The sequence below is a fragment of the Azolla caroliniana genome, unplaced genomic scaffold, assembly GCF_043228905.1.
Source record: "Azolla caroliniana isolate FFs.n. ecotype wild unplaced genomic scaffold, voAzoCaro1.0.p SCAF_15, whole genome shotgun sequence".
Lineage (NCBI taxonomy): Eukaryota > Viridiplantae > Streptophyta > Polypodiopsida > Salviniales > Salviniaceae > Azolla > Azolla caroliniana.
The window spans coordinates 16,738,306-16,764,907 of NW_028230450.1; positions in this window are offsets into that span (position 1 = coordinate 16,738,306).

Sequence of the window (26,602 nt, forward strand, 5' to 3'; positions counted from 1 at the left end):
CGGTTATGTAACCTTGATTTATTAATACAAAAAAATGGATAGCGTAAGGTGCTCATTGCTCTCTAAAAACTTAGTTTATCATCATTCCATTTGTTGTTGAGATCCACCCATGTGCCAAGAAGTATTCAAAGAGTTTGTGTATTTTGGGAACTAATCATCATGGTGCAATCATAGTTACCCACGTCCTTTGCATACTCATCCCTTGTGAGTAATAATTGAATCCAATTTGCAATGTAATGTTCTTGGTGATTTACTTTCAATCACTACTGATCTCTTCCATAGTGAACAAATAGTATGTGAGAGTTGGACCAAGTTACAGTATTTCAACTGAGCACCACGTAGAGACACTAAAAAGTTTGGCAATGTGGATGCACCTCACATAACTTATTTCCCCAAATGATCGTTCCATCACTTAACCATTTTCATTGGCTTTCTTAATGCTTCTTTGATATTTTTTATACACTTTCACTCATACAAGAATGATAGAGCTTTATAAGGTCATCAATATGTGTGATGTGTTGCTTACCACATGTAGAACAAGAATTTTCAAGTATGTTCTCAAAAGTTAACTTTGAGAATAAACCAAACATTCCCAAGGAATCAATGAGGGGCATGACTGTGTTTTGTGAGTTATGAACGTGACATTCTTTCACACAATGAATATCACTTCATATGCAACCATGGACGCATGTGTTCATTTGCCCCTTTAAGAGAAAGAGAAATAGAGAGAATTACCACATGATGATGAAACCATAAAGAGATAGAGTTGAAACTTTATAAGCGATTGTCGATGTAAAAGAACTTTACTAATAAACATTGTGATCAAGTGCACCTAATGATTGAGTAATAGGAGTAGGGGTAGATCATGCTTGAATATTTGGGAATACTAAGGCCCAACTTTATCAAAGGTGGGTAATGATGCATAGTGCTATAGACTCATGATAAGGCCAAAACATGCATGATCAATGGGTCTCCTTTGTTGCCCAGATGAATGCAAGTTGTATGTTATCCCATTGGATCTAGATTCATGGTAGACCATCAAATATGCACCAACTATGCATATTTGAATGCAATTTTATTATTTCAATGCTCCATGCAAATCTTATTCCTTGGAATATATACAAATATCTATGGGTATTACAAGAAAACCTTTTAAAAAATATTTATATAACCACCATATCAATTTTTTTATCTTCTAAAACACCCATATATTTCTCTTACATTGTGTTATGTTTTTAGTTAGTCATCGATATAATTACGCAAAAAACCTCTAATCGAGTTCATGTACATACTTATTTTCTTAGATTCTCTACAAGACTGGTGCTAGGAAGTTCCTTCTTATACCAGTGACACCTTTCGGTTGTGTCCCATTTGTTCTTGCTATCTTCAATGGCATTAAAGACAAATATGGATGTCTTATTGAATACAACTCGGTCTCCTATAATCATGGTAGGCAAGTGTTAGGGGTGACAGAGTATTTAAGAGAAACATACCATGATGCAAGTTTCACTTTCCTCGACTACTATGGTGCCTATTACTATTTTATCGAACACAACTTCGAATTTGGTATATATTCATTTATATACTAACTACATTTTTAATATATCTCAAAATATTTCTACTTTTCTCATTTACTTTGTATTTAAACATTGTGCCAGGGTTCACCGATACATTGGACGCATGTTGCGGTGCTGGACCTGCATTTCCTTACAATTTCAACCCTCTTTTATATTGCAATGCAGGGTCATTTGTGTGTCCATATCCAAAAACATACCTTAATTGGGATGGTTTTCACTTTACTCATGCATTCAATTTACAAGTCTTTCATTTAACTATTATTAAAGGGTTGTACCTCAACCCCTCCAATGCATTTGAATTCTGCTACAATCCTTAACTGCTTGTTAATTTCCACAATCTTTTGGTCCTAATTTGAAGGATAGTTCCACTATTGTATACATATATGTTTAGAATAAATGAAAATAACTTCTCAAATATGAAATCATTCTTTCAATTAAGCACTACAATATTTGATCTCCTTAGAATAAGTTTTTCTTGGATGCAACATATTCTGTAAAGGGTGTTTCTATGTTTTCCCTTGAATGGAGCTACCTAATACCATCAATAGTATTGGGAGAATCGAGATCAATATCTTTGCTAGAAATCTAAGATGTCTTGTACGGGTTTTAGAGGCAATATACTAAATGCATACAAATCTCCAATAGCCAATAAAGCAAATAGCATATTCATTTGGGAAACAAAATTAGACTCAAAGTGGGCATTTAAGACATGCCATGTTATTGATTTATGTAAGTGCTACGAGTTGCAACAAGTTTAAGTACATGTTAATGAAAGCCTACACTACCATTTAGTCACTAAAGTCAATGTTGTGGTGACAAATATAATGGTTTCTCTTAAACATGTCTTCACGAGTTGACCAATAGAACCCTCTTGTAAGAAAGTTCGTAAACAATGTACATTCTAAGAAATGTCATGTCATCGATATACTTCTACATTGGGGTTGCTAAAAGTTTTGGTAGATGTTAGCAAAACATTATCATTAGAATGATCTCAATGTCATGAATACCAAAGTATTTTCCCAATGATAGCCTCCTTATTAATTAGGAGATAATCATTCGAAATATTCAAAATGCTTAAAAGGCCCAAATTTATGTCATGATTGGCTTAGTTAGAGAGAAACATTTGAGAATGTAATGGGAATATTTACGAATGAAATGTTTGGTTCCAAAATTTCTTTCAGTGATGTGAACTATGAACCATGGAGTGTTATAAAACACATGGGAATGAATACACTTAAACTTGAAAGTTAAAAACAAATCCAGTAAATGCACCTATCAACATAGTAAGGCCCTTGTGTGTGAACACTAAATTTGGTGATTCTAAATCATTTGTCGAGATTTCAATTTTCCCCTCCTAATGACCTACATCATCTTGCATACAATTTCTAGGCAAAGTGACCATTTTTTAATGCATTGGTTGAGGACAATATTGTGGAGTCATTATTTGTTCTTAATTGTCCCGAAGTTAGGGGGGATGCGAGAATCACAAAGGGGTCGATTAAGCCGAAGTGAAACTCTCACAACCACGATAGTTTCAAATACCGTGTTTGAGGTAGATGGCTAAAGTTGCATTAAACCACCATGGATGGCGAAGGGAATATGTATAGAATAGAAATCGTTCGGATTGGAGACGAGGGTTGGAGGTGAACGAGTGAAAGGCAATGTCCGGGGTGAAATGTCCACATAAAAAAACCAGAAAATTCTCTCTCTCTCTCTCTCTCTCTCTCTCTCTCTCTCTCTAGATAGGCATGCCATGAGATAGATGAAGGGCAGAAGCTCATATATGCATGCACGCATCCATATAAGGCTTGTGATGAGATAGATGAACGACATATGCTCATGTATGCATGTATGTATGTAATGCTTGTGATAAGATAGATAAAAGGCAGACGCTCATGTATGTACGTACATACGTATGTATGAATGTATGTATGTAGACAGGCTTGTGATGACTCATGCAATAGATGCAAGGCAAAAACTCATGTATGTATGTATCTAGATGGGCTTATGATGGGATAGATGTAGGGCTGAAGGTCATGTATACATATGTAGATAGATAGGCTTGTGATGAGATAGATGAAGGGCACAAGCTCATGTATGTATGTATGTATGTATGCATGTGATGAGATAGATGTAGGACAAGCTCGTGTCTATCTACTACCAAATCATAAAGAGGGTTGGACAAGGAATCACATCCACAAATGGTGCAAGGCGCTTAGTTGAGGGTGCGTGCGACCTGCACCATCTGCTCTTTATAATAAAAAAGTGCACCAATAAAAAAGCACCCTACTCTATTTTAGCAACATTTCATAAGTTTGCTCTATCATTGGCAATGTCAAAAACTTCAAAACCTATCACTAGGAATACAAAGTCATTTCAATTAAAAAAAATTTGGAAAACCTTTTTTCTTTTCTTAACAAATGCTCAAATAAGCATACTATCCATTTCAAGAAAGAAATATCCTTGTTGAATGTGAATGTGTGTTTCAAAGTTTTGCTACCGGTGTTCTACTTTCTAATATAGCATGACATTTCTCCCTAATGAATGCACCCTTTTTTCTTTGTTGTGTCTTGGGAAAGTGTTATAAGTTGAATGATGCTCAATCATTTCCATGGATTTTTGAAGGAACAAAGTTCCATTGCCTTCAAGCTCTAATCTACGCATTTCGCACCATTTTTCATACCTCTAGATTGTTTGATGTTGTTTTTGTAAATTCACCCATCTCATTGACAAATGTCATCTTTCACCTGTATTGTACCTTAAGTTAATATGTTATTGCATGTTAGGTCGATTAATCTCCTTTGTAATATACATCTTCTTGAGTATTCTATTGTTGTTCAAATCTATCTATCTTGTGTTTCTCTCTCTCTTTCTCTCTCTCTCTCTCTCTCTCTCTCTCTCTCTCATACACACACTCACTCACTCACAACACATATCTCTAGTCTATTCCGCTACACAAGAATCACCATCGATTCTTTACATGGTATCAGAGCGGTTTGGTAGCTTCATCTCGCTCATCCGCGTGTGTCGAGCTCTACGCCGACGTTCAAGAAGAACCGGCTCATCGCTATTGTAGTGTGACTACATAGTTCGTATGAAAGAGAGAAGAAGAAGGAATAAATCTACATCAAACACCATGAATACTCAAATGGGGAGCGCTCTCCCTAGCGAGAAGTTGGACTGAAACAACTTCGCATCTTGGGAGTACAAGATGCATCAATACCTTGTCGGTCAAGGCTATTGGAGCTACATCAAAGGAGCACAAGAAAACCGGCCCGACCCGGAAGACGCCGACTATGCAACATGGGAGCAAGCGGCGAGTCGAGTAATGTATTGTTTGGCGACATGTGTTCACGACCACATGCTCGATTACATTCGAGAAGCCGAGACGCCGAAGGAAGCGTGGGAAAATCTACGAAAGATTTTCGCCGCCAACACGACCACGAGGAAGCTTCAACTCCGCCAAGAGTTGAACAACATCCAATAAAGGGATATGTCTATCACAAGCTACACCTTGAAGATCAAGGAGCTTTGCGATGCACTCGGCTCAATAAGCGTCAATGTGGAGGATGACGAAATGCTGCAAATATGCCTCGACGGCCTTGTACCACGATTCGGCGTGATGCAGACCGTCATACTAGCACGGGAGAATCCACCCTCCTTCTTCAATCTATGTTATTGGTCGAAGAGAATCATGTTCGAACAAGGAGCAATGCCTCGGAAGGCCACATGCTCTACACACATTCGAATGGAGGAAGAGGACGCGACCGAGCAAGAGGCCGATTCAGCCAAGGACGAGGCGGCGGACGAGGTCCGACTTACGACAACAACTCCCAATTTCGACAATAAGACGGAAGCCATCGAGGAACCTTCGGAAGAAGGGGGAGCTTCCATTCCAGTTTGAGTTGACAAAACTCGATCGAATGCGATTATTGTGGAAAAATCGGCCACCATGAAGAAGAGTGTCGAAAGAAGAAGTGTGAGTCAGCTTCCACAAGCCGACAACTCACCAATTACGCCACCAACTCCGACTATGAAGATCATGGCGGAATGTTTGTAATGAGACATAGAGCAAATTCTATGTCAGCCTCTACTTCAACTAATGCCTCCAATCTGGAAGATGTATGGTTTGTCGACTCCGGTGCTTCGAACCATATGACATCCCATCAAGAATGGTTCAAAGACCTTCGAGAGCCGGATCGACCCGGTTATGTCGAGATTGGAGATGACACCACTCATCCTATTCGACATATTGGCAATGTCCCATTCGGGGGAAGACGACGAACAAACTTGCATAAAAAATTTATTACATGTACCCACCATAACGAAGAATTTGGTCTCGGTTGGCCAAATAGTGGAGCAAGGGATGTAAGTTCGATTCAACCAAGGTGGTTGCTTCATCGAGAAGGAAGGCCAACTCATCGCTCGGGGTCAAGGGAAGGTAGAATGTTTATCCTTGAGTCAAATGAGGTGAAATCGTCCATTTACGCAAAGGGCCTCAAATCTGACACCAACATAGAGCTATGGCATAACTCAAGGCGATGCAATCAAAAGGAGTCGTCATCGGGCTCCCGACCTTCAAAGAGAAAGAGATTGAAGGAGTATGTGAAGCATGCCAATTCGGCAAGCAACATCGGCACCCGTTCCCGAAGGAGAGGAACATGAGCAAAGGCCTATTGGACGTAGTCCACTCGGATGTGTGGGGACCGGCACAGACAACTACGTTCGGAGGATGTCGGTACTATGTTACTTTCATCGATGACTTCTCTAGATACACACGGATCTTTTCCATGAGGATGAAGAGCAAAGTGTTTACACACTTCCAAAAATTCAAAAGTGAAGTCGAAAAGACAACTGGGCGTCATGTACGATGTCTTCGGTCAGACGGAGGAAAGGAATACGTCTCTGATGCGTTCACGGCATACCTTCGACAAGAAGGAATTCGGCGAGATTTCACTTGCCGACACACACCGCAACAGAACGGTGTAGCCGAATGCAAGAATCGGCACATCCTCGAAGTAGAAAGGGCCATGCTAAATGAGAAGCATATGCCCAAGTCATATTGGGCAGGAGCTATAAATACCGCTAGCTACCTCATGAACCGGTGTCGTGAAGATTTCTGGCTTTGGTATGAAACCGGGATGGAATGGGCAAGTCGGCAAGGTGCAACATGTGCACATGTATAGTAGGAAAATAGTGTATAGAATAAGGGGGAGAATTTATCCCACATTGTAACGTCTCTCCCTCCTTGGGCTATAAAAGGAAGGAAGGGGTCTCTTGTGAGGGGGTTGCCTATTTGGAGGGGGAGAGGCAGACCACTTGGGTGGAGGGTTCCCTATTGGGTTTTAGGGTTTGGATGGAGGGTTTCTTCTTGGGTTTCCTTTAGGGTTTTACTATACTTCTTTACTTGTTAATCCGGTGAGGGTTTTCTTGTAGCTGTTTTTTGTGTGGCCTATGCGCCCTTGGTTGTAATCTTTTGTGAACTCTTAATATAGCATGTTGATTTTCTTGTCTTGTGGGTGTATCTTGCCTCCATCTATTCTATTATATGTTTATGTGCTATTCTTCCTCTTCTCCTCTTGAGCTAAGCTTCCATTTTGTGTCTTATTCCTTCTCCTCTACTCCCTAGTCCAACACCCCCATGGTCCTGCCTCGGATCCTACACGTATTCGCGGAATATCGCAACATTAATTTGGTGAACCCGACGTGAAGAGGCGGCAAGGGAGGACGGAGATGGAAGAAGACTTCAACTTCGCGGAGATAATGGCAAAGATCATGATGGATGCCGAACAGAAGAAGGCGAAGCGAGATGCGGCTCAACAAGCCGTCGAAAGGGTGGTCGGTCTAGTCGGCCGGTTCAATGGGGATGATGCCCCAAAAATTTTGGGAGCTTAAAAAGCCGAAATGACGGAGAGGGGCGTGGACGAAACGATGCGGCTAGATTTTTTTTGTCGAGTGGCAGCCGTATCGATGCACAAAGAGGTCAAGGAGCTTCGAGAAGCTCACGAGTCATGGGAGTCCTTCGAGGGAGCTCTATTGGAGCCGTACGGGTACAAGAAACCGGAGGGGCGAAGTCGGCAAGAGTTCGATTGGTGGGCAGCGTCGACGAAGCCCATCGGAGCGCGATGGAGGCATTCCGAGAGTTCGAGCGTCGTTTCTCTCAACTCTCAGAGCGGGATCGGAGATCGGTGGGGGTGGACAAAGTTGGCGAGGCAGCGACAATCGGCGACCGAACGGAACCGGTGACCGGACGAGGTTGGACGCATATCGAACGGATAAAAGGATCATGTGGCTAATTAAAGTAAAGTGAAGAAAACTAAAGTAAAGGCCATGTGGACTCAAGCAACTAAAGTTGGAGTACATGCATAAAGTAAAGGTGATGTGGAAGGTAGCAACAAAAAGTGGACATGCATATGATCAACGGGGAACTCCATATATATTCCATCTTTTTTCTACACTCACTCTCTCTCCATTAATTTTCTTTTCCTTCTCAGCTCCCTTATCTTAGGGAAGCCATAACTCTCATAAACCCTAAATTCCCTACGCAAGCCATAACACTCAAAAAAACCCTAATCTTCCCTATGGAAGCCATAACACTCAAAAACCCTAATTTCCTTACGGAAGCCATAAACCCTAAAATTTCCCTAGGGAAACCATATCTCTCAAAATCCAAAATTCCTTATCAAAGCCATATCACTCAAGAATCATAATCTCTTATTTCCTCTAATCTATTATTCTAGTAATCTCCTTAAGATAAAACTTTTGTAATCCCAATCTTGGGATTGATTGCAATCTTTCTTTCTACTTGTTAATAAAATTTGTCAATATTTCTCATTTTCCATTAATTGTTTAATATAAACATACGAAATTGATATCTTCCGGTCGGAGGCCCTGGGGTCTTGCCTCAACGTTCATCCTAATTTTCCCTACGGAAGACATATCTCTCAAAACCCCTAATTTTTCTTTTCTATTAATCTTAGTAAACCTAAAACTTCTAAATCCCAATCTTGGGACATATTGTAATTTCTTTTTTCCTTTGTTAATGAAAATTATTAAATTTCTTCTTTCCTTTAATTGTTAAAAATATAAACGCACGAATGTGATTATCCTCTGGTCGGAGGCCCCGGGGTCCTGCCTCAAGTTCGCGTGTCCTTGTCGTATTTTCGCGACATCTTTGGGCGGTTTCCAGTTTTGCTAACCGGCCGGTTTCCGGATTTGTTTACCAGCCGGTTTTCGGATTTGCTTACCGGCCGGTTTCCGGATTCCGGAACTGATCGGCAAGCAAACCGAAAACCCGCTGGTAAGCAAAACCGGAATCTGGAAATCGGCCGATAAGCAAAACCGGAAACCGGCCGGTAAGCAAACCCGGAACTGGCAAGCAAACCGGAACCGGTCGGCAATCAAACCGAAACCGGCCGGCAAGCAAAATCGGAACCGGAACTGCAAGCAAAGCGGAACCGGCCGCCAAGCAAAATGGAACCGGCCGGTGAGGGATTCGGCGACTGGGCGGAACCGGCTACCGGACGAGGTTGGACGCAGATGGACGGAAGATTGGATCATGCAAAAACTAAAGTAAAGTGAAGAGAACTAAAGTAAAGGCCATGTGGACGCAAGCAACTAAAGTTGAACTGCATGCAAAAAGTAAAGGTCATGTGGACGATTGTTAGGAAACAGGTCCCTCCGGATGGGAAGTGAGAAGAACAATGTTGATGAGCAACTCGGCTGAGGCCGAATCTAGATGACGAGTACCCGGCAACGGAAGACCCGGTGAGAACCGGATGTGGAGTACCCGCCAACGGAAGATCCGGTGAGAACCAGATGTGGATTACCCGGCAACGGAAGACCCGGTGAGAACCGGATGTTGCAGGTCCGTTGAGAACCTCTCATCGGATGGAGGGGACATATATGTAAATATGTTCCAGAGATCCCACTGGGGCTATATTTGTAAATAGCCCGAAAGTCATATTAGTATAAATATGACCTAGGGCAAACTTAATAGGTATGATGTAGAGTTGGTTGTATTATTATCGTTGTGGCGATAATTCAGAGCGTAACTGTGTACAGAGAAGAGAGAGAGAGAGAGAGAGAGGAAGAGGTTGTTGCCTCTGTTGTAACCACCTGGTGACGAAGCGAGGGAGCAAGAGGTCATTGCCTCTATGCCCCATTGTTGTAATCTTGATATAGTGATATTTTGCAGTCTGAGGGCTGCCGTGGTTTTCTCCCAGATTTGGGTTTTCCACGTTAACATCCAGTGCACTCTCTTCTTTACTTTTTCGTATGTAGATACATCTCACCACATCCCTGTTTTCTGTGCTTGATCCGACATCTCGGTTGTGGCTGAGCATAGCTTAGGAAACTGTATTCCTTTCAACGGTCGCATGCAACTAAAAGAAAAAGCCACGCAACTAAAAGAAAATTCTAAGCAACTAAAAGTAGAGGCCATGCAACAAAAAGTGGACATGCAGATGATCAAGGGAGAACTCCATATAAAATTCCATTTTTTTTCCTACACTCATGCTCTCTCCATATTATCTTAATATTTTTTCTTTTCCTTCGGAGCTCTCTTATCTTATCGAAGCCAAGAACCCTAAATTTCCTTATGGAAGTCATAAACCCTAATTTTCCCTATGGAAGCCATATAATTTTCCTATCGAATCCGTATCTTAGTTTCTTCTAATCTATTATTCTAGTAATCTCCATAAGCTAAAACTTTTGTAATCCCAATCTTGGGATTGATTGTAATTTTTCTTTTCTATTTATTAATGAAAATTTGTCAATCTTTCTCATTTTCCATTAATTGTTTAAGTATCTTCCGATCAGAGGCCCCGGGGTCTTGCCTCAAAATTCACATATCCTCGTCGTATTTTCGCGACAACGATGGCCCAAAACATCAAGCGGGGAGAAGACGAGTGGTGGTGCCAAGACCTTACCCACACCGGTTCTAGAGACACCGGCATACAGCTCGAGAGCCGGTGTGAGACCTAGAGTGATGGATGGTGGCGGCGGCAAGGTGGACAACCGAAACGTCGAAGAGGAGGATGTGAGGCCCGGAAAAGGCATATACAAAGGGACCGAAGGAGAGGCCGGGAGCGACAACAAGGAGAGAGTCGGGAACTGACCCGACCGGAAGGCGAACCGGGAGAAAAGTGAAGCGAGGGCCGGTCAACCGGGCCCGAACCGAAGAAGAGCCAGCAAGGCCAGAGTTGTTCAGCCGAACCCTTACCGGCTGGTTACGATTATAGAAGGACGTTGACCAAACCGGGCAAGGGCTATACCCGCATGATTGGAGGTCGAGGCATATGGGTTGTCTTGTGTATACAAACCCAATAAGCCGAACCCATACCAACCGGTTACGATTATAGAAGGAAGCTGACCAAACCGGGCAAGGGCTATGCCTGCATGATTGGAGGTCGAGGCATACGGGTTGTCATGTGTATATAAAACCCAATAAGCTTTATAGTGATTCGAACCCATGACCTCCTCAAAGAAGGCATACAACCCCATCCATTAAGATACATCATATTGTATATAATAAATAATAAATTCTATTATATCAATAGGAAATACATATAATAATATTATTGAAATGTCGCCACCTTGCATGGGCTAACGCATGATTGCCAAGGGGCATGCTTGCATGAATGCCAAGTGGCGATCATGTGTGCCTATGAGGTGGCGAGCATGCATGTATCCAAACCATGCTATATAAACATGTATTTGACTATTGATGAACCATTCTGGTTCAATGCCAGTCTTCAGCATATTCTTGTAAACATTGCTCTCGTTGTTAATACATTATCAAATTCTTCTTATCTCTCTCATATCTTTCGCTTCTCATTCTCTTCTTCATTTTTAAGCTCGTTCCTAACTTTGGCCCTAACAGTTTGAACCAGAATTTTCCTACCTTCTCTCTTTCTTCCTTGCTCTCTCTCTTTCTCTCTCTCTCTCTCTCTCGCTCTTTTTGGGTCTCTTTCACTCTCTTCTCCTTCCTTCCTTCTCCTTGAAAATCTTGCCAAACGTTATCCTCTCCATGGAGTTAGTTAGCAAGCAAGAGTATGTTCGAGTAGTCTCTAAACTAGAGCATCTCGCAAATAAGTTTGTGGCGTTAGAACAAGAGAATCAACAATTGCTTGGATATTTGCAACAAGTAAGCATAGAAAAGGCACAACAATATGATGAGTTATCGACACGTGTATTGCAACTCGAAACAACATTGCGGTCTCTTCATCAACAAGCTTCAATGGAACAAACCTCTCCCAAAGAACCGAATATTTGTTTGCCTGGGAAGTTCGATGGTAATCGATCACAGTTTTGAGGGTTTCTAAACCAAGTACGTCTAGTAATCCATATGCACCCTAATAGGTATCCGACTGATGCAACTCAAGTTGGACTAGTTGGGACCCTCTTAACAGGAACTGCATTAGCGTGGTTTGCACCACTGCTAGAAAAGAAATCTCCTCTTCTCCAAGACTTCGAAGGTTTTATTAGAGAATTTCAAGCAAACTTTGGAGACACTGATAGTGTTAGAACAGCGATTAACAAGATTCAAAGACTTCGTCAAGGGAACCGTCCTGCCTCTGCCTATGCCACAGATTTCCGCCTCCTAGCTTGTGATATTCCGTGGGATGAAGAAGCCTTAATGGATCAATTTCTCTATGGACTAAGAAATGATGTAAAGGATTTGCTATTAACTTTTCATGAAGATCCAAGATCACTTACAGAAGCGATAAGTCGTGCAGTGCGATGTGACAACCGCTTATTCAAGCGACGTTCAGAGCGTCAATTAATGTCACGACCAAGAACAGATCAAACATATGCTTCGGTAGTAGCCTCGACACCTACGACCACTACCCAAACTTCACACATGATTCCATCAGGTGGTCCAAGTCCAATGGAGATCGATGTAACACGTCGTCAAGGGCCTTTATCTGAAGCTGAGAAGCAAAGACGTCGAGCAAACCATCTATGTTTGTATTGTGGTGGTCCAGGACACATCGCGATCACATGCCCACATAGGCCAAAATGACAAGTAAATCAAGTAAGTATTAGTGAGAATCTTCATTCCAATTCTCCAGTTAGATCGTCTAGCCCTAGTAGTCCCACATGTCATGGTCAGTCCAATAGTTTTGAAGTCTTGAGTCAATTTGATGAAATATTAAACGATTAAGTCCAACCAAAATCGGAGCCATTTGGTTGGACAATCCTGAATACATAAAGTCAATCCCAAGTATTGGTTCCATTTTATCGAATCATGTTAGCAGAGTTTTTTCAGCACAAGTTGAGCTTAGCACTTCTAGGTGTCATCGAGTTCTTGCCTCTGCTCTCTTAGATTCAGGAGCCAACTCTTGTTTTATGGACAAAGAATTTGCTTTATCCGAGAAAATCCTATTGAAAAACCTCCCTTACCCTGCATTTGTTGTAGTCATTGATGGTCGCCCTATTTCATCCGGGAATATAGTTGAAGAATCTGAGCCAATTCGAGTAGTTATTGGTAGCTTTGTTTGTATGATTTCCTTCAATATAATTAGTAGCCCTGAGCATCTGGTTATCCTTGGTTTGCCTTGGTTTGAACTCCACAATCTTGAAATTGACTAGAGAAAACGAACAATCAGTGATTTCCAACAGAAACTTAAATCCAGCTGCCTTGTTACTACCAACCAAGATTCAAAGCCTCACCAAATCTCACCCATCTCTCTACAAAAATTACGAGAAGACAGGCAAACAAATGAAATATTTGTCTTTGCAGTAATAGCAAACCCATCCTCTAGCTCACAAGGGGCAGGTACTCCCCTCCCTACCAAGTACTTGGATTTTGAAGACATCTTCAACAAAGCTAAAGCTAATTCTCTCCCATACCATTGGCCTTATGATTGTCCTATCGATCTACAACCTGGGAAAGAGCCACCATGGGGCCCAATATATAATCTATCATCTTCCGAACTCAAGGCCCTTCAAGAGTATATAGACAAGCACTTAGCAAATGGATTCATTCGACATTCTAAAAGCCCTGCTAGTGCACCCATCTTCTTTGTCAAGAAGAAAGATGGATCTCTACGACTGATCGTGGACTATCAAGGTCTAAACAAAATCACAGTTCGAAATAGATATGCTCTACCCTTGATTTCGAGTTTACTAGAGCGTCTTAGTGGAACGAAAGTTTTCACGAAGCTAGACCTTCGAGGTGCATATAACCTTGTTCGGATACGTCCAAGAGATGAATGGAAGACAACATTTCGTACTCGATACAGACATTTTGAGTACACAGTTATGCCTTTTGGTCTCACGAATGCACCCGCGGTTTTTCAACACATGGCTAACACGGCAAGCCGGGATGACAAGCTGGTGGGGGTGAGGGGACGACGGCAAACGGAAGACTCAGGACCTGTTGCAGCAGCACCAAGACGGGAAGGGCCAAGCGGGCTACTACGGGGTGTTCCTCGGATGCAAAGGAGACCAGTATGCGGGGAGCGGCGATGCACAATCTGGCCGGAAAAGGGGCCAAACAAGGGCCAGCGGAAGTACGCGTACTACGGAGATCGCGGCAGAGGACCCATCTACGGGTTGAACGAGCCTACGGGGAGGTAAGCGCGAAGGAAGAATCGAAGCCGATGGACAAACCGGGCAGTGAGCCGGGATGCGGATCACGGAAGACCGGTTTCTCACCGGCCGAAATCTCTCACCCTTCAACCGGACTTGGCACATACCGGTGGATGTGCGGTTAGGTGGGGGCGGATGTCGTGAAGAATTTCGGCCAGAGGCGGAAACCGGGAAACATTGGCTACATCGGCGGGGTGCAGCGTGTGTACGCACCCATGTACATTTAGTGTGAATAACGAGGGGCCTTTATGGCGCCGAAGAGTAGTCAAGTCGGGACCGACGATCCCATGTAAGTCGGGATTTATCCCACATTGTAACACATCCCTCTCCTTGTTCTATAAAAGGAAGGGAGTGCCCTTTGTGAAGGGGTTGCCCATTTTGCATTAGAGGGTATACCGTTAGGTTTAGAGTTAGTTTCTTCCTCTTCTTCTTCTTCTCTCCCCTTCGTGTTCGCTTAGGGTTTGCTTCAGCTCATCTCCTGCGCAAGACCCCGCTCGGCGCGACGAGCCCGTGAGCTCCCCGACCGGCGGCTTGGCAGCTGACGACTACTGTAACCTACCTTGGTCCGGCTCGACGCCGGGAATGTATTCTTCTTTTATATATATATATATATACGTTTGCGTCTGTCTGTGTATATTCGCGCCTTCGTTGGTGTCGGGTGCTTCCCCTTTCCTGCATTTCCTATACTTAAGGGTGTGAGTCGGGTTGGCCTGTGTGTGTGTGTGTGCGTGAGTGTGTGTGCGTGAGTCGGTGTTAAGCGCTCTCTCTCTCTCTCTTCCTCTCTCTCTTCGGTTGCTTCCGGTGTGTTTCTAGGATGCCCCAGAGACGGTGAAGCACGACTAAGGGAGACGCTCCATCACTCCCTAGTCCAAGACCCCCGTGGTCCCGCCTTTCTCCATGCACGCGCGTAACAACGCGACACCGTTATACGTGGAAGGGGTCCATATGCTTGACGGTTTGGCCAATGAGGAGGTCGATGACTTCCTAGATGATCATCCCTCTCTTCGAAATCAATGCCTTACCGACCATCAAGCCACCTAAAGACGAGGAAGTCACGGAGGAATCACCACCCCAAGATGAACCAGATCCAACCACAGTTGCCGAGCTACACCATGCTCGGGAGGCTTTCGAACGCGAACTCGCCATTTCACAACGAGTCAAAGCATCAACCCTGGAAACAATAAACCTCGGCTCGGACGAGAATCCCCGTACGTTACAAATTGCCAATAATCTACCAACCGGAGAACGGGCATGCCTCGTACGATTGCTCACCGACTACCAGGATGTTTTCGCTTGGTCTTACACCGATATGAAGGGGCTGGATCCTCAATACTACCAACACCAAATTCACATCTTACCCGACACTCGGCCGGTTCAGTAGAGGCACTACAGGATGAACCCCAACTATGCTGCTAAAGTCAAAGAGGAAATCGACAAACTACTCCGAGTGGGCTTCATTCGCCCTGTTAAATGGGCCACGTGGTTGAGCCCGATCGTAGTGGTCCCAAAGAAGAACGGAAAAATCCGTGTTTGCGTCGACTATCAGAAGCTTAACGCGGCAACAGTCACCGACGGTTTCCCTCTCCCATTCACGGACAGCGTCCTCGACACGGTAGCCGGCCACGAATGCTACAGTTTCCTCGACGGGTTCAACGGCTATAACTAGATAAGAATGCACCCGGAGGATCAGGAGAAAACCGCTTTCGTCACGGAATGGGGTGTTTTTGTAGCAGAAGTAATGATGTTCGGTCTAAAAATGGCGCCGGCTACGTTCCAGCGCATCATCACCGAAATCTTTCATGACTACATCCCGGCGTTCATGCAAGTCTTTCTTGACGATTTCGCCGTGTATGGCCATCGACGGGAACACATGACCCAGTTACGATTGTGCCTGGACCGATGTCGCCAAGCTCGATTGAGCTTAAACCCGGCGAAATGCACGTTCTTAATCACCAGCGGCAACCTTCTCGGCCACATTGTCAGTCAAGAAGGCATCGCTATGGACCCGGATAAAGTAAAGGCAATCCTGACCGCCACCGCACCCTCGAACGCTAAGGCACTAAGCCGATTTTTGGGACAGATCCGGTGGCACAGCCGAATGATACGACACCTGGCCGATTTCGCGACACCTTTACACGCGGCAGTCCATCGCCTTCCCTTCCCATGGACGTCAATCGAGGACACGGCCTATCAGACCCTGAAACTAATGTTGTCACATGCCCCAGTGGTCCAGTCTCCAGTTTGGTCCGAACCGTTTCATGTCTTCGTAGATGCTTCGAACATCGCCATCGGAAGTGCCCTGATGCAATGCACATCCCCGAATTGGTATAGGCCCGTGTACTATGCCAGCCAACGGCTCTCAACCGTGGAAAAGAATTACTCCACCACCGAGCGGGAGGCCCTCGGTATGATTTATAGCATCAATAAATTATGGCATTACCTCTTGGGCCGGAAATTTACCTTTCATGTGGATCACTCGGCCCTTCTTTATTTGGTCAATAAACAAGCCCTCACCGGACGGTTGGCTCAGTGGATGCTCCTACTCCAAGAGTTTGATTTCCAGATTCAGCATCGACCCGGGGTACAATATGCCGTCGCCGACTACTTGAGCCGTCTTGAGTCAGGGGAACCGGCGAAAACAACGTACGACGAGCTACCGGACGCCAGCCTATTTAACCTGACCACGATGCCAGACGATAACGAAGATGAATGGATCATGGAGATGACCCATTTTCTCACTACCGGTTTACCTCCCGAGCACATGCCCCTTGACACGAGAAAACGCCTAGCAGTGCGTAGCCGGAATTTTTGCCTCGTCTCGGACATTCTCTACCACAAAGGCTCGGACGGCATATGGCGCCGAGCGATTCGGCAATTCAAGAACAACGCCGTTCTTCAGGAGGCCCACCAGGGAGTAGCTAGGGGGCACTACGTCGGGGATTCCACAACAAGGAAAGTTTGGCAAAGTGGATTGTGGTGGCCGACAACGAAGAGAGATGCTCACAAGTTTTGTCGGCAGTGCGATTTGTGCCAACGACTGGGGCAACCAATGGAATAGTCACACATGCCACACCAGCCGATTCTTCCATTGGACCCATTTCAAAAATGGGGTTTGGATTTTGTAGGCCCTTTCAAACAACCCGCGGCCCGTACAGGGAATAGGTATATTATCGTTGCCACGGATTACTGCACCAAATGGGTCGAGGCTAAGGCACTCCGAGACAACACGGCGGCATCCACGGCTAAATTCGTGTACGAGCACCTCTGGTGCCGTTACGGATGCCCAATCGAGCTCGTTAGTGACCAAGGTGGGCACTTCATCAATCATATAATACGTGAGCTTACACACCACTACGCGGTGGTGCAGAAGAAAAGCACACCATACTACCCGCAGGCGAACTGAAGAAGATCGTCCAATAAAATCCTCCAAACCATACTGAAGAAGATCGTCAATGAAAACATGACTGATTGGGATGGCAAACTCCAGAGCGCGCTGTGGGCGTATCGTACGACTTTCAAAACAAGCATCCAATCAACCCCCTTTCTAATGGCGTTCGGGTTAGAAGCCGTAATGCCCGTCGAGTTTCACGTCCCGAGCCTCCGAGTTCAAATCAAAGCACGGCTCCCCGAGGCCCAATCCGAGCAATATCGGCTGGAACAACTCCTCGAACTCGGCGAAGACAAGATAGAGAGTATGGCCCAGCTCGAACAACGCCAACGACAATGACAACGCAAGGCTTTCGTGGATCGACATCGAAACGGGCTGGAAAAGGAGCTCACCATCGGCAAACCGGTTCTTCTTTTTCAAACACGACTCAGGTCTATGCCGGGAAAATTAAGATTTCAGTGGACCGGTCCATTCTGGATTATCGACGAGTTCAACGGGACGTTCCAGCTCGGCACACTCGCCGGCGACACTGCCAAAAGCTAGGCCAATGGTTTCCGACTTCGACCATATCAAGGCACTACACCACCCAGCCCGTTTCGGGAAACCACCACGGAGGAGGCCACATGTCCCCCTGAATAAGGACTCACCCACCTTCTTGAAATTAATAAAGTAGGTAGGATTAACCATAGTTTAGCCCCAATTAGCTACACCTACACCACCCACCTAGGCACCCACAAATTTAGGAGCACCCCTCGCCACCACTCATTTAGTACCTATTTAAGCACATGCAAAGCACTAGAAGCACCCCACTCACCTGCAGGACACGTGGTGCTAGTCACTTATTCTGGCACCCACGACTCAGAATCTTCAGGATTCGCTTCGGGCACAAAACCCTAGGAGTAAGTTACTAAAACCGTTTCCAAAACGCAACACAGACACAAAAGTTCATTATCGCTCCCAATCTCCATCGCTCTCAAGCTCAGAAGCCCCTTCTCGCTCTCATCGCTCTAAACGCTCTTGCTCTCAAGCCCTCTTTTTCTCTCATAGCCCCTGTGCTAAACTTCCCCTTCCTATTGTTCCTCCTCTGTCTCGCCCTCGCCTCATCACTCTTCTTCACTCTTCCCCACAGTCAAACCCCGTCTCCATCTCCACCATGCCTCTTACCGCTTCAACAGAAACCCGCGCCTGGCTCCAGGAACGAGGAATGGGCGATTACCTGAAGATCATCGATGCCCCCGCGCACCTAGATGCCCAAGGAGTGGCTAAACGTATTTGTCCCGACGCCATCACCAACAACATGCTTTGGGCTGTTTTGGACCTGCAACGGGGAGGGGACCATGAGGTCGACATACCCCCGGCATCGAAGCTGAAAGAGTACTTCGGTGAGTACTCAGCCTCAAGGAAGGCATATCGCACGTATGGCGGTCCCAACAGAGCTTTCAGGGAGATTGCTCGTATATTGATGGAGTATGCGTTCGTGCATACAAACCCGACGAGCATGCCGCAGAACAAGGCAGCCATCATCATCAGCGCGTATGAAGGAAACAGAGTCGATTGGGGAATCATCACAGGCGAAGGACTCTGCGCCACCTTAGCCTCATTCCAGTCCGGTAAGAAGATGTTGTCTATTCTTACCCACTTTTTGATGGTTCTATACCCACCCTCTTCTCTTCCTTCCCATTGCACACTCACGTCCCCACCCCCACCACGAAGGCAGAGAGAGAAATTCGTTGCCATCAACCACGAAGCATGGGAGGAGCCCACATCGCCTTCACCTCCTGCCGCCGACCAAAACCCCGCATCTGCACCACCACCCACCCAACCCCAACAAAAAAGGGCAGTTTCCGAGACCTACCAAGAATGGGAGGAGGAGATAGCCACAGAGGACAACACAGCAGATGATGTCACCATTAGACAACCAACGTCGCGCCCCTCGGTAACTTCCCCAGGCCCTAGCCCACGCCCCAACACACAGCAAGCAGCACCACCACAACCCCAGAAAAGGAAGCAGGCGGAGGAAACGACACTATCGGCCCCGGAACCCCAAACCCAGTCGAGCAAGAGAAGACGACTCAACCGCGAGTCCTTGGCAGAACAGAAAGAGCCACAATAGGAGCAAGCCTTAGTTGTCAGCCAGAGCAACCTGGCCATCATCCTTGAGGAGGCATCGCTGAACCAGGGAAAGATCGAGCATGGGCAGACAACGCAGATCTCCGAGGATGAAGTCCTCGGGTATAAAGACCTCCCTGCGGAGGCTTACGAATTTAGTGCGCTCCTACGCCTTGGTACAACGTTCGAGCTGGTCGACTTCCTCGCCAAAGCCCAAGTCGCGGTAGCCGCTCGAATGGCGGAAGAGCACGCTGAAACAAAAATGATTCAACGCGTGCTATTAGGTGAAATTAAGCCCCAGGACGACAGGACTTTACAAAAAATAGGGAGAAAGAAGCAGGCAAAACAGGCCGCTCTCCTCATGGAGGTCCCCGAGTTGAACACGGCCCTTATCGAGGCATATAAGGACCTGGATCGCAGTACGCAGGCAGCCAAAGACATGGCCCGAAAGATAAAAATAGCCCAAAAACAGGCTAAGGTGGCTACGGAATTATGGCACGTTGCGAAACAGAAACTGGCAGCCTGGGAGCAAAACCGGTTGGAACAACAACTCTTGAGCCTTCCAGCCACGACCACCGAGGCCCTCACAGCCCCTCCACGCATAACAATGATAGATGAAAGCACCATCACGGATCCAATCCTGACGATCCAGGCCAGCACACAAACGGACTCGTTACAAATGGTCGATGCCTGCACAACAACCGAGGCGGCCACACCCATGGAGAAGACCGAGATACCACCCCCTCGTCCACCCAAGGAGGTGGCAACCCAGACAGAACCCCCGCTCTGGGATTACCGAGCGGAGCTTAAAGAAGAACAACGGCGAACCGAGAGACACGAACAACGGCATCAGGAGGCGATGGCTCGCCTAAAAGAAGACGCTTCCAAGCAGATGGCCGAGATTAGAGCCCAGGCCGACCAAAGGATACACAAGCAGAACGAAGCACTGGGCCGGGTACAAGCGCAAGCCGCGGGCAAAGAAGCCGAACTCAAAAGCAAGCTGGAGGAATACACAGCCACAGTGGCAAAGAAAGAGAAGGAGGTCCTAGACCTACAGGCCGCGCTGGACAATGTGAAAGACTGGAACCACCGGCAGGAGGAAAGAAATCGCCAACGGGAGGAGAGAATGATCACGGAGAATGCCGAACTGCAGAGTCAGCGTACGACCCTTAAGGAAATGGCTGACGAGTTTTTCATCAAATGCAAGCTACTTTCGGAGCAAAAAGACGAATTATCTGATTCCTACTTCGCCCTACAAGAAGAGAGAATCGTCGAACGGGAACAAGTCCGGGCTGCATGTCAAAAAGAATGGGAGAAAGCTACCGAAGAACTCACCAAGCATTACAAGCAGTCTATCTAGCTCGTAACCGCGGATGCAAAGAACACTCAAACACTCAAGCCACCTATGAACTACTAGCAAAGAAGCTTCAGGCCGAAGTCAATGGCTTAAAGCAGGAATTAGCAGCCGTCCGAGCACAGCCCGGCATGGATGAGACACGCATCAGAATTCTGATCGAGAAACAGCGCCAACACCTCACCAAAAAGGTCGAGGAAACATTAAGTCGCGCAGGAGAAGAATGGGCAACCCAAGCTGCCGAATTGCATATTTTATGCGCCGACGCCGAGAACCAACAGAAGGAGGGCCGCGGCTTTTACAAAATGGACGAAGCCAGCATACAAAACCTACGTGCAGATTTAACCGAGCATTACCAGTCCTTGGCAAAATCTCACACCGCGGCAATCGAGCAAATACTGGAGGACTTCAATGACGGTCAGATGTTGTTTCGCCTGGAAGCAGAAGCCTTCGAACGAGAACGACTCGCAACCATCCCAACCAGCCCTCCAATGGCCACAGAGCAGAAGGAAGAACCTTCCAGCGAGGGGATCACGGACACGGCACAGGAGGAACTTGCCCCAGCCAACAGACCTCCCGAGGACGCCCACACGGTACCAGATCCAGTCGAAGTAGAGGTCAGCGCCCTCGAACCCACACCCCCACCAGAAGAATCGGCCGCACCTGAGGCGGACGCCCAAGAAGATATGACACCCCCAGACCAAACTCAACCCCCCGCACCGACAGTCGAACCAGACCACCCTGCCACCACCCCGGACCCCGAAAACATCATCTTAAAAGAGGAATGAAACGAGGATCACGCCTAAAAGGCAATTTTTGTAATATTGTTAGTATTTTGTAAGTCGTGGGTCCGACGGACAAGGTCCTGTCCCACAGGCATGCCAGGTGTTGTCCAGAGGACAGAAATGTAAAATTAGGAAATTAGCAAACGCCGAGTCCGAGTATCACGGGCCACCGACGGCTCGGCTGTGTATTAGGGGAAACGTTATTTAAACGAGGACCAGTACCTCAGAGCGGGGGAGAAGAAAAATATAGGCGGAAGCACTAGCTTAGTCCATCGTAACTAGATAATCCCGTAAGGTCACCGGCCGTAAGCCGTGTTCTGTAATCCTTTTTCTGTCGCAGTAATATATCTGATTTGTGCCCATTTTGCTCCATGTGTCTGTGCTTTGGTTCATACCTATGATTTCAGCACCGCCCACGCCTATCAAGATCTTGCTAGTGTTTTATCTCTAATCATTTTCTCCCTCATGACGCCTCTGTTACGAGCCTTCACGTACCACGCCCTTGAATACCGATAGCCGCAGATCTATCGAAGGTGTTCACCCAAAGGAACGGGTAACATGAAGATTGTCTGCATCAACTCCAAGACGTGCATGTTGCACTTTCTCAACATTTGCAAACTGCTCAAGCCACACACAAAAAAGCCGCGGATCGTCATCGTCTCAACTCTTCACCAAAGGAACCAAAGTTTCGAATTGAGGATCGTGTATGGTTACTACGACGTACTGTGAGACTACTAGACCTTGTGACAAGCTGGATTATCAACGACTTGATCCATTTATTATCTCCAATCATATTAATGATGTTGCATTCCGCCTTCATCTACCTCCATTGATGCATCTACATCCGGTATTTCATGTCTCATTGTTGGAACCCTACATTGGTAGTTCCATTCCAAGTCGGGTTGTTCTACCCCCACCTCCAGTTCAACTTGTTGATGGCCCAAAATTTGAAGTCAAAGATATTTTGGACTCCAAGATAATACGTAAAAAGCTTTATTATCTCGTGGATTGGTTAGGATATACACCAAATGATCGTACTTGGGAGCCAGCTGAGAACCTTGATAATGCCTCTGACTTGGTGGCTGAATTTCATCGCCAATACCCAGATAAGCCAAGTCCGAATTCATGCATTACGACTCGTGGAACTCGTCGTCAAAGGAGGGGGATGGTGTCATGTGTATACAAAACCCAATAAGCTTTATAGTGATTCGAACCCATGACCTCCTCAAAGAAGGCATACAACCCCATCCATTAAGATGCATCATATTGTATATAATAAATAATAAATTCTATTATATCAATAGGAAATACATATAATAATATTATTGAAATGTTGCCACCTTGCATGGGCTAACACATGATTGCCAAGGGGCATGCTTGCATGAATGCCAAGTGGCGATCATGCATGCCTATGAGGTGGCGAGCATGCATGTATCCAAACCATGCTATATAAACATGTATTTGACTATTGATAAACCATTCTGGTTCAACAGTAGACTTCGGCATATTCTTGTAAACATTGCTCTCGTTGTTAATACATTATCAAATTCTTCTTATCTCTCTCATATCTTTTGCTTCTCATTCTCTTCTTCATTTTAAAACTCGTTCCTAACTTTGGCCCTGACACGGGTCACAACACCTGGTGGGAGCCGGTGAGCACGAGAGGGAGGCTAACCGGGCACAACGACTACGGTTCGGTGAAAGACCGAGAGCAAGAGGGACCGGACCCTCCACACCTATTCTAGAGACTTCGGCGGTTGCGGATCAACGTAAGACCGGAGAGACGGTAGGTGGCGGCGAGGAGTCGGAGGCCGGAGCAAACAAGGTTACCAGAACGGGTATCCGATACGGAATGACGGACGAGTGGGGCCAAGACGATAAGCTAGAGTCGGAAGGGGCTACGGAAACAAAGCGAGAAAGAGGCCACGCGGGCGCGATGACTACGGTCTGGTGGAAGACTAGAAACAAGAGGAACCCTCCACACATATTCTACAGACTTCGGCGGTTGCGGATCAATGTAAGACCAGAGAGACGGGGGGTAGCGGCAAGGAGTCGGAGGCCGGAGCAAACAATGTTACCGAAACGGGTATCCGGTGCGGAAAGACGAACGAGCAAGGCCAAGAGGGCCAAACAGGGCCGGAAAGGACTACGACGACGAAGGAAGAAGAGGCCGACGTGGAGGTCGGGACTACGGCGAGTGAAGGGCATCAAACAGAGCATGCACTACGGCCGGCGAAGGGCCAAGAAACAAGCATGCACCTGGAAGAGCGGCAACGAGTGACTGGTGATAACGGTTCAGTCGAGCATTTGAGAGGCAAGCATGGGACAGAAGGCGGAGCGGTGAGTTGCCGGGACCGGCGGATGAACGGCGAGAGCGGAGGAAGGTGCGCAGAGAGCAAAGGGCTACGCACCGGGAAGAGGAAAAGCGCTGTCCCAAAGGACATGCGAGGCCAAACAGGCCAAGAGGACACGAGTTGGGATGAAGCAGTAACGAGAGCTGCGAAGGACCCCGACACGAAGGTCGGGATGACGATACGCTCTACCGCGAGAGACCACGACAAGCAAGGGAGAAACGAGGAGCGCGTAATGGGGTCACCTAAGGACCGAAGAACGAGCGCGTATTCGGAGGACGACATCGACGCATGGGAAGAGCCTACGGAAGGCAAGCGTGGAGTAGAGAGAGTCGGCACGCCGAGGTGTTCGGGACGTGAAGACGATCGAACCAAAGGAAGGACATACGCAGCATGCGGCGGGTGGAATTTGGCGTGCGATCGGAGAGATCGAGAGTGCATCCGGAGGACATATGCGGCGGACAAAGGAGGAGAAACCGGGTCGGCAATGACATTTGGGAGGACCAATCGAGGAGGAAGGCACGAACGTCGAATATGGTGGATCGGATGGAGTCGATGGTTCGAGCACACGCGGTGGACGTGGTGGATCGGATGGATCCGACAGATCGGGGTCAGTAGGAGTCGGCAAGGCGGTCGGGTGTCGAGACGGAGGAGGACCCGATCAATCACCGTCGGCAAAATCTCTCACCCTTCTCCTCTTGGCACATACCGGTGGATGTGTGGTTTGGTGGGGGTGGATGTCGTGAAGATTTCTGGCTTTGGTGTGAAACCGGGATGGAATGGGCAAGTCGGCAAGGTGCAACATGTGCACATGTATAGTAGGAAAATAGTGTATAGAATAAGGGGGAGAATTTATCCCACATTGTAACATCTCTCCCTCCTTGGGCTATAAAAGGAAGGGAGGCGTCTCTTATGAGGGGGTTGCCAATTTGGAGCGGGAGAGGCATACCACTTGGGTGGAGGGTTCCCTATTGGGTTTTAGGGTTTCGGTTAGGGTTTCTTCTCGGGTTTCTTCTTGGGTTTCCTTTAGGGTTTTATTGTACTTCTTTACTTGCTCATCTGATGAGGGTTTTCCTATAGTCGTTTTTTGTGCGGCCTATGCGCCTTTGGTTGTAATCTTTTGTGAACTCTTAATATAACATGTTGATTTTCTTGTCTTGTGGGTGTATCTTGCCTCCATCTATTCTATTCTATGTTTATGTGCTATTCTTCCTCTTCTCCTCTTGAGCTAAGTTTCCATTTTGTGTCTTATTCCTTCTCCTCTACTCCCTAGTCCAAGACCCACGTGGTTCCGCCTCGGATCCTACACGTACTCGCAGAATATCGCGACACCAATGCAAGAGGTCACCCCACATGAGATATACTATGGGAAGAAGCCGGATCTATCCCATGTAAGGATATTCACCTCCATTGTATACGTGCACATTCCCGATTCTATGACTCATACTAAATGCTAGAATACGAAGTGGTGACATAATGGTGACTCTTGACCGTTGGAGTGTCTCTTCACTCTTAAGGTGAGTTCACACACTAGACCAAGTTGAGCTTTATTCTCAACACGCCCCCTCAAGCTCAAGTCGGGTCGGTTTCAGACGGTATCCGAAATCCGCTTCAACTCGCGTTCTGGAGTCTGCGTCGACTCGTGTTGACTCGCATTTATGCGGAGTTGTGGAATCCCTATGCGTAGTTACGAAGTTTGTGCTTCGGCTTGCGTGCGTAGTTGCGAAGTTGCGAAGTCTGTGCTTCGGCTAGCGTCTTTCTTCGCAGCTTTGTTGCGTGGTTGCGGAGTCCACGCGTTATTGCATAGTGTCTTCAGTACTCCCCCTCAAGCTTGGCAAGTCCGGGATCGTCAATCCGAGATCGGTCATGAATTGCCATAGCTTGTCGGCTCCTAAGGCTTTAGTGAAGATGTCAACCATTTGAAGATTGGTGCAGCTAATGTGTTGTAGGTCGACATCGCCAACTAGAACGCGCTCTTGGATGAAGTGATAGTGCACTTCGATGTGCTTTGTCCGCGCGTGGAACACCGGGTTCCAAGCCAGATAAATACTGCTCATGTTGTCGTGTAAAGGGGAGTCGGATCCTTGATGGGAACGCCCAAATCCTTCAAAATCCTCTTAAGCCATACGGCTTCACATGCAGCTACGGTTGCGCCCCTATATTCCGCCTTCGTACTCGAAAGAGCGACCGTAGGCTACTTCTTGCTACTCCAGGATATTGCTTCGCTGCCGAGGGAGAAAACAAATATGGAGGTTGATCTTCTATTAGCTTTGTAGCCGGCCCAATCGGCGTCTATGTACCCCTCGAGTCGTATTGGCATCGCGGTCTTGTAAAGGATGCCACAATCCATTGTGCCGCTCACGTATCGTAGAACGCGCTTAGCGCAATCCAAGTGAGTATCACGCGGTGTTTGCATGAATTGGCTAAGGAGACCGACCGGA